The sequence below is a fragment of the Elephantulus edwardii genome, unplaced genomic scaffold (assembly GCF_000299155.1).
Source record: "Elephantulus edwardii isolate Elephantulus edwardi_28Jun2011 unplaced genomic scaffold, EleEdw1.0 scaffold00198, whole genome shotgun sequence".
NCBI classification, from domain to species: domain Eukaryota; kingdom Metazoa; phylum Chordata; class Mammalia; order Macroscelidea; family Macroscelididae; genus Elephantulus; species Elephantulus edwardii.
The window spans coordinates 4,072,717-4,082,655 of NW_006399948.1; positions in this window are offsets into that span (position 1 = coordinate 4,072,717).

Below are 9,939 nucleotides of genomic sequence, written 5' to 3' on the forward strand. Positions count from 1 at the left end.
TGTGTGCTGTGGAGTGATAACCAACTCATAACCGGCCCACCAGTACATTTTCAGAGACAATTAATTGAATGAGAGGAGATTGCTCATCCTCCTCCCTCAGAGCAACAGGTGGATTTGAACCACTTGCCTTTGGGATTACAGTGCAGTTTCTTACCACTAAGTCACCAGAGCATAATAAATTAATATGAAGCAGGAGTGGCATCCACTTCCTAAACAACATGCTTCTGGAAACTCTATGAACTTAGATAAAGGTTGATAGCTATAGAAAGGCTTCAGACCTTTTGTTCGTAGGGTCCCTATGAGTCATGCTCGACTCAAAGGCAATCAACAACAACAACAGTTCAAAATAATAGAGTATAAAATACAAATTGTACTCACCTGTACTCAATCAAGCTCACTACTGATATTCAGAGATAGTAAATTGTAAGGGGAAAGACTGCCTATCTTTCTTTCTCATGCTAGAGGATTCACTTCTGGGTTGACATCATAACTCCCTGCTGATTAGACAACCAGAGAAAGATGTCATATAAATATACTATGATATGTAGTATGTATATTAACATCTATTTTAGCTAAGAATAAAATTTTTTTCTTCTTAAAAACCTCTTTGATAATATGTATCTTATAAAAGTAAACTAAAATGTTAATAGAAGCTCTGAATTTGCATAGACATTTCTAAGAGAGCTTTTATGTATTTTTTTTCTTGTTCTTCAGCTTTAGCGCTTAGTTTGTAGGGTGATACACTCCTAAACAAAAATTTATATCTTTCTTTATGTACAATGTCCACATGAGCATAAACGAATTTTCAGGAATTCCATTCTTTTTTATGTTATCCCTAATTATTATTTTCCACACAGTTGAATGTTTGTGTAAAGTCAATAAAACACAGATAAACATGTTTCTATCCCCAGTTTTCCACCAATATTCATCTGATATGTTGACAGTGATATTCCTTGTTTGATGTTTTCTCAGTATAGCTCAATTTTCTAGCAATTTCCTGTTGGCATACCTCTAAAACTATTTTTTAAACATGTTTAACAAAATTTGACTTAAGAATAAAGCTGAAAATTTTAGAAATAAACCACAAGAAAACACAACACTAAACCTAATAGAAACCAAACTGGCACAAACATAAACAAAACCTAAGATAAAATCCAACATAAACAAATTGCCATTGAGTTGATTTCAAGTTATAACAGGCTTTTAGTGTCTAGAAGTTGCAATTACAGGAAATTTCTCATCTTTCTTTGGTGGTTAATACTGATGAATTTCCAACAGATAAGCTGTACAGTATAAGTTTTTTTTGCACAGTGCTGCTATTGTTCTTAAGTACCATTGAATTGAATACAAATAACGAATCTTTACTCTATCCTCCACATTGTTGTTGCTCAATTCCCTCCGCAATTTTTTTCTATACATCAGAGAGAGACACTGACCAGGATTACAGGAGAGCAATTGATGTCTTTGAATTGTGGTGCTGGAGAAGAATATTGAATATATCATAGACTTCCAAGAAAACAAGATGAAACAATGCTGCTCCTTGGAAGCAAGGATTTTGAGACACCGTTTCACATACTTTGAGTGTGTAGCTATGAGGGACCAATCTTTCGAGAAGGTTATCATTCTTGAAAGGATGGAGGAACAGCACAGGAGAGGAAGACCCTGGATAAGATGGATTGCCACAATTCCTGGGGTAATGAGAGTGTGTCAGAAACAGTGATATTGGCTCAGAATAGAGCAAAGTTTAGAACTTCCTTTCTTCCTTCCTTCCTTCCTTCCTTCCCTTCTTTCTTTCTTTAATAATGGTTGTCTTTTGTGCATAGGGTTTCTATGAGTCATAGGTAACTTGACGGCATATAACCAAAACAACATATAAAACATGTTTAAAAGTGAATATGATAATGTATATTAATAACTGTACAAAAGTGATTGATGGAATTATAAATTAAAAAAAAATCCTTCTTGCCATCTTCATTTTTTTGGTTTCTGTTGTAAGCCATTGTCGTCTTAAAGATTATATTGTTTTAGTGACCATAGCCAAAAACTGTGCTTTTAAATTGTGGAGTAATACTCTATGATTTTTTTCCCCTAGGAATTGTGGTTAATTTTGAGGAGAATGGAAATCCTAGAACATTTATCTGTGTTTATGTGAAATCCATACTTGGACCAGGAAGCAGTCCTCAGAAAAGAGCAGGGAAACACTGCATGGTTCAAAATCAGGAAAGGAGTGTGTCAAGGATGTGTCCTGTCTCCATACTTTTTCAATCTATGCAGAACAGAGCGTTCCGGAGGCTGGGTTTTATAAGGAGGACTGTGGCATCAGGATTAGAGGAAGACTCATCAACAACCTACATTATGCAGATAAAACAACCTTGCTTTCTGAAACTAAGGGGGGACTGAAGCACTTTCTGAGAATATCAAGGACTATAGTCTTCCATATGGACTAAAACTCAACATCAAGAATACAAAGATTCTCAGCTCTGGGCCAACTGGCATCATCCTGATGGTTGGAGAAGAGATTGAGGTTTTTAACAGTTACAGCTTGCTTGGCTTCTCAATCAACATATTTGGTAACAGCAATGAAGAAAGTAAAAGGCAATTTGCGGTAGGTAAATCTGCTGTCAGAGAACTTTCCAGATTACTGAGAGCAACGGTATCAGTCTAAAGACTAAGGTGCCCCTAATTGAGACTATGATCTTTGCAGGTACTTGCTATGTAGTAGAGAGCTGGATAATGACTAAGTAGGATAGAATAATTGATGCCTTTCAGTTGTGGTTCTGGAGAAGAATCTTGAATATGCCATGCATCACCAAGAAAACAAATAGGTCTGTCTTGGAGAGAGTGAAACCAAGTTTTTCTTTGGAGGCTAGGAGTTTGAATCTCTGTCTCTCATATTTTGGGCATGTGGTCAGGATGGAAAGGTGGAGGGAAAGGGAAGGAGAGGAAGACCCCAGGTGCATTGCAGTCAGTGAGACAGAGCATACTTCAGAGCTATTTTATATTGGGTTGCTATGAGTCACAGGTGACTTGAGACTTGATGGCACATAACAACAATATAAAATTGAGATATGGGTATTTTTATTTCCCTAATGATTAGCATGAGAGCACTGGTAACACTGTAGGAAGTTTCACTGCTATCCCAGAGACTCAGTCCCTATTAAGATTCATACTCACTAGCCACTTTGAGAAACCAGTGGGGGCCCCTTCCAGTGTGATTTACAGACTCAGGAACAGAATAGGGGGTTAATTATGGTTCAATTTTGTTTCAGCGTCTATGAGTTTGAAATCTGTTTGATTGTTTAGTAATTTAAATAAATATAATGCTATGCTTTTAGATTTAGTTTATATATGCAATATTAAAAAATAAACCTTATTGTGATTTCAGTGCAATATATGAAATAAATTGATTTATCATTCAACAACGCATATGCATTCTTTCATGACATTTGTTTTAATACCCATGTTATGATAACATCCTTACTAATTTATCCTCGCATTTCCTATTTCCATTTATCTTTCTTATTTAAAAGAAATTTCCGTTTATCTTCTTTCCTTTTGCTTTCTAACTTCTGAGCTTTATCCTTAGGCAAATGTTGTCATTTTCATTTTTCTTTGGTTGATAGTTATAAAGAATGTGTTCTGTGATAGCCATGATGATATTACAAGTCTCTATATTTTGGCAAAATTTGGGTCACAGAAGTGATTTCAATTTCAGATTTGAAGAATAGGTAAAAGCCATCATCTTAAAGGTACCACCAGTCTCTATTGACTTTAATATTTCCTGACTGTCCTGAGGTCCCTGATCTATTGCTTTATTTCCTCAGTGTGTTTGATTTTGGAAAGGAAGATCTGGTGGCCTAGTGGTAAGTAAGGTGAAGAAGTCACATGATTTGAGTGCTCCATGGGAGAAAGATGGGTAATCTCCTTCCGTGTGTTTCACTGAGTCTGAAAACCTGCTAGAGGGTCAGCTGTGGGTCCAACTCAACAGTACATACCAACACCAGCAAGATTCCATAATTTTGTTCTATGTTTATTATGTTTTATACATAGGTGTGTCAACAAATAAGGAAGACAGCTACCTGGTCAACTAACTGGAAGAGCAATATTTATTCCCATTCCCCAAAGAAAGATCCAACACATTGTGGAAATTATCATTAATATAACATGCAAGTACAATTTTTCTGAAGATTATTTAAAAATGGTTGATTCATCCGTAGAGAACTAGAAATTGAAACTAGTTTCAGAAGAGGCTGCAACAGGAAGGCTATCATTGTTGATATCAGATGGATATTAGTTGAAAGCAGAGAATACATGAATGTGTGTTTTGTGTATTAAGCCAAAATATTTGACTGTGTATACCATAACAAATTATGGGTAGTATTTAGAAGAATGGGAATCCCATAATCCTTAATTGCCCTCATGTGAAACTTGTACATAGGGTAAGAAGCAGTTGAATGAACAGAACAAGAGAACACCACATGCTTTAGAATCAGGAAAGGTATGCATCAGAGTTATATCATTTCTCCATACCTATGCAATCTGTTGCTGTTATGTGCCATCGAGTCACTTGGGACTCATAGCGACCAAGAGCTTGAAATCCTGCTCTATCCTGTGCCAACCTCACAGTCTCTGACACACTTACTCCCACCACCCCAATCACTGAATCAATCCATCTCATCAAGGATCTTCCTCTCCTGCGCTGTCTCTCCACTCTCCCAAACATGATGTCCCTCTCCAAGGACTGGTCCCTCCTTGCAACATGCCCAAATTATGTCAGAAAAAGATCATATAATTTACTGTACCAGGGATAAAAAGGTGAGGAAAAAATGTGTTGGTTTCATAATTTAAAAAGTCATTTCTACATCGTGAAATTTCAATCTGTATCCTGAGTAAATAATTTGATAAGCTGAAGTAGCATAAGGAAGGAAGACACATCAACTTGTGTTATGTGGATGACACATCCTTGTGTGCTGTAAGTGAAGAAGACTTGAAGCACTTACTGCAGAAATTCAAACACTATAGCCTTCAAAATGAGTTACATCTTCACATCAAGAAAATGAAGATTGAAGTTGCCATTGATAATATTTTACTTGAATCTACAATCAACACACTTGGTGACATCAATCAAGAAATAAAAGACATGCTGCTTTTGGAAATAATGTTGTCGAAGGACCTCTTCAAAGTTCTAAAGAACAATGATGTGAGTTCACAAATTAAAGTGAGCCTGATTTAAGACATAGTCTTTTCAATTGCTTCCTAAGTACCTTAAATTTTGATAATGAATAAGGATAACCTAAATAATATTGATGTCTTGAAATTGTGTTGGTAGGTTGTGTTTTTGTGTACCATAAAGTAGAGTTGGAATTGATCCATAGCTGGCCATCTGGGAGGTTTTTAGAGGCAATTCATCACAGGGAGATTACCCATCCTTCTCCTGTCGAGCAGCTGGTGGGCTCGAACTGCATGCCTTTGGGATTGTAGTGCAGCTTCTTGTCACTAGGCCACCAGAGTATTTAATATTTCATTGACTGCCAAAAGAATAAATAAATCTATGTTGAAGGAAGTGCAAACAGAGTACTCTCTAGAAGTAAGGATGGTGAAACTGCCTCACTTATTTGAGCATATCCTCAGGAAGAACAAATCCTTAGAAAGAAGCAACATGTTGGGAAAGGTAGAGACATTCAGTGTGTGAGAGGAAGACCTTCAAGGATGGATTGATGTGGTGGCTACTACAATTAGCTTGCGCTTAACAGAGATTGTGGAGATGGTGTAGGTTAGGAAAAGGTTCAGATCTGTTGTTCCTAGGTTCACTGTGAGTCACAGTTGATTTGATGACACTTAAAAACAGCATACCTGGGTCTATTTATAACACATGAATATGTGTGCTGAACTATTGTTTGCCAAGCATGTCTTGTTGTGTATGCATAGCTTTTTTTAAAACTTTGAAAAACTCTTTTTAAAACCATAGTCTAAATTTCTGGTTCACAGTATTTCTGTGGCTTGGTTTTTTGTTTTTTTTTTTAATTTATTTTTACTTTTTATACTCTTTTTCCAAACCATATCACATGCATAGTCAATGCCACTATTTTGATTTAGATTACATTTTAAGGTTTGCACTTTATAGCATACTTAGAAGATACCTTTTGTTCAGTTAGTCTTTTGCTACTATTTTCTTTTCCTGAAGAGGTCATTTGTAACCTATTTAATGAAATCACCTTCTTTTTGTTGTTGATAAGTGCCATCAAGTTGTAGATGACTCATAGCATCCCTATGAATGAAAGACCTGAGCACTTGCATAACTTTAGTCATTTCTCCATGTTCATAGAGTTTCAGGAGGCAAGCCATTTAGGAAGTGGATGCCAATCCTTCTTCCAAGCTGGTTTTAATCAGGAAGCTCCACCAAACACTGTCCACCATGGGTGACCATTATCACATTTGACACATCAGTGTCACAGTGTTTAGCATCACAGTGACCATGAGTTATCTCTGTACAGCAAATTGACAGACCATCGCTATACCACTTAGAAGAAAGTGTGACAGAAAAAAAACCAACACAATTAAAACTAAGCTTGAGGGCTTCAGATTAAAATCACCCACCTTTGGCTTGGTAGCATAACTTTCTATCTACTAGGCCAACAGAGCTCTTTGAAAATAAAAGCCTCATGTTGTTTCTGAATGTTAAAGGACTTTCTGGTTATGAGATATACTGCTGCCATGCCAACATACTGGCAAACATCTATTTTCAACTAAAAACCAGCCCACCTCTCCCACTGACTGTGCCCAAAGTTTTTCAATTTTTGACATTCAATCTACAAAGAATACAATTAGAAAGCAATGTAGCAATTAAGAATTGCACTCCTCCTTAATCCCTCCAAGTTGATTTCGATAGCAATGCACAGAAAATTTTCCGTCTTAATATTTAGGATTTCTAACACTTTCGTGTTGTATATTATTCTTAGAAGGTACAATATCTGAGCTGTTTACATGAGTTGAATAGAACCATGAATTTATAAGTGTATGCTCCATTAAACTCATAGTGTATTGCTTCTCAATTTACATCATCCTTTAGGCTATACAGAAAATTATTCCAGATATTTTTGAAGAGCTATTCTAAAATCTAAGGACTTATCTTCCAAAACTCCCTTTTGTTCTGTGCTTTGAAAACTCTTTGGTGAGCAGAAATTTCACCAGGCATTTGTCAGATAAATTTTCCACTTATCTTATATGGCTATGGCAATCTGGTGGTTTTAGACAAAGAAGGTATAAAGCCCATGACTTACTCTAATGGGACAGGGAAATGAAGACTTAGAAGACAAAGAATGTAATTACATTTTTATGAGCAATAATGTAAATATATTACTAAAAATGTTCTTTTAAATAGCATAGTCAAATAGAGCAAACAGGAAAAATAAACTCAGAAGCCTAGATACAGATTTCTTTTCTCTGGCTTACAGACTACTTTTTCTGACAAGATGAGAGCATCAACTTTATGAGTCTGCCTAAAATGAACCTAATTAATTAAAGAGATCATTAATCATGATATTACTCTAGGAAATCAAGATTAGAACTCATGATGCTCAAGAAGTAAATTTTGCTTCTAACAAAAGGGTATATAACCTATTTTAGGAAAAAGGAATTGCACAGTCGATACAAAGGTATGCTTTTTAAATCCACCAGCTGCTTTGTGTGGAAAAGATAGGGAATCTCCCACGTGATTTGCTGCCTCTGAAAACCTGCTGGAAGGTCAGCTATGAGTTGATTCCAACTCAATTCAAATTATGCAGCAATTTTAGGGGATGAAACATTTAATATAGCAAAAAAAAACACATGTGCTTTTGAATTTCTTTTGTATGACAATTCTGATTCGTAATTATTAATTTTTTTTAAAAATAGCTTGCCAGAAATCTAAGATTTGTATGATTCTCTTCTCATATGTATGAAAAAAATATTTCCTTATAATATATGACTGAATTTGAATGTAAAATATGAAAAATATATGAACTGAAAATACTGAATTTTCCACAAATATGTATCCTTAACAAAGACCCTGAACATGTTGTGCCTCTGATACATTTTCTTTAAAATGAGGTAGATATACCAGAAAAATCCAGATGTTTACTCTTGATATTTAAGAGTTACCTTGTTTTACAAGCAACAAATGTAAAAGAAATAGAATGTTTTTTCATATTTACAAACTCTGCCGAAGTACACTGTAGATGAAGTTACTAATCAAATCACTTGTTATTAAGGGTCATCAAGTAAAATCAGGATTAATGGCAAAAAGTTATGCTGTCAACCCAGCAACACAGAGTTCAAACCTAAGACTTTCTCCATGGAAGAAAGACGTTAAAAACCTCCCATTCACTCTGAAAACCCACTGGTTAGATAGCTAAGAATCAGTTCCAACTGGAAAATAACAACAAAGAACAACACGTAACAAAATAGATCTGCCCTGTAGACAGGAAATATTATATCTAAGGTTTGGAACTGCTTACCAACAGATCAACAGTTTGAATCCACCAGGAACTTTGGGAGAGAAACATGGACACTCTCATTTCATGAATATTAAGAGCCTTGGAAAGCTAATGGAATATTAGTGTGAGTTGGGATTTACTCACTGGCATAAGTTTGATTTTCATTGTGTAATCTTTAGTGAAGCAGAACGACAGCAACAAAAGTCTCTTAACTTTTCAGCTATCAGAGATCCTGATAGTCTGTTAATGTAATTACTTTGATACATATATTGGGAGACTTGCAAAATATCTCTATGGTATCTTAGTCTAACATTCCTAAATGGCACATCCTTTGCTTTTTTTGACATCTATAACTTAGAGATGTTCCTAAATTTTGGAATTGTTGGGATTAAGGATATAAAGAGAAATAGTTGCTTACCAGGGGTATTTTGTAAAAGCTGACAAATAATATTTATGAAATAATGTTTCCTGTATAATTGATGTGATATGCTCTGCCTTAGACTTAGAATAATGAAGCTCACATATGTTAGACAGGTTGCTAGAAAGGGCTATTTCTTGGAAGAGGGCCATAATGGAAGGGTGGAGGGTCAGCGAAGGGAAGAAGACCCTTGACCAGGTGGATGGACTTAGTTACTGCTCCAAGGGGCCCTAGTGTGTCAGGAAGTGTGAAGATGGCACAGGGTGGAACAGGGTTCAGATCTGCTGTTCATGGGTTACTATGGGTCACACTCAACTTGATGACACCTAAGAACAACGACAATAGTTTAGATTAGGGAGCTGAAAGCAAACAGCAAAGTAGATCAAACAATTCAGCATTCAATATGGATTGCTTCTCAACAGAGTAAAGACAAAATTCTCACCACCAGACCAACTGTGAAAGTTAATCTTGTTTGGATCCACAATCAACATCCTTAGTATCAGGAGTCAAGAAAACAAAAGATGTGTTGCATTGGGTTAATCTGCTGTCAAGGAACATGGTGTTAGCTTAAAGTTGTCTTTTGCAGCCATTACCTTAGCCTCCTCTGCTCTCCAGCTACCTACACTGCAGTCACATGGTCTGTGGGACAAGGATAAGAGAGAGTGCTTTCCACACTGAGCAGGAAGACTTAAGGGAGACTAGAGTGAGACCCTGGTGGTGAGACCCTGGTGATTGTGGTGGAGAGACTGTGGCATTGCTGTGGAGAAACTGTTGAAAGGTATAACGAGAGGGGCCATGAGATAAAGGCAAAGACCACAGTTAAAAGTTTTGCTGTTCTTTTAGGCTGATTGAAGGAAAAGCTGACTTATAACTGCTCTAGACACAAATTGCTGTCTGTCAGATACTCTTCTAAATCTGAACATTCAGATTAAGACAGACTAGGAAGAAGGATTGGCCACCCACTTCTAAAATAGCAGGCCTCTGAAAACCCTATGCACAACAGAACACACGCAGATTAACAAAAAGGGCAACCTAGGTAGAACCATC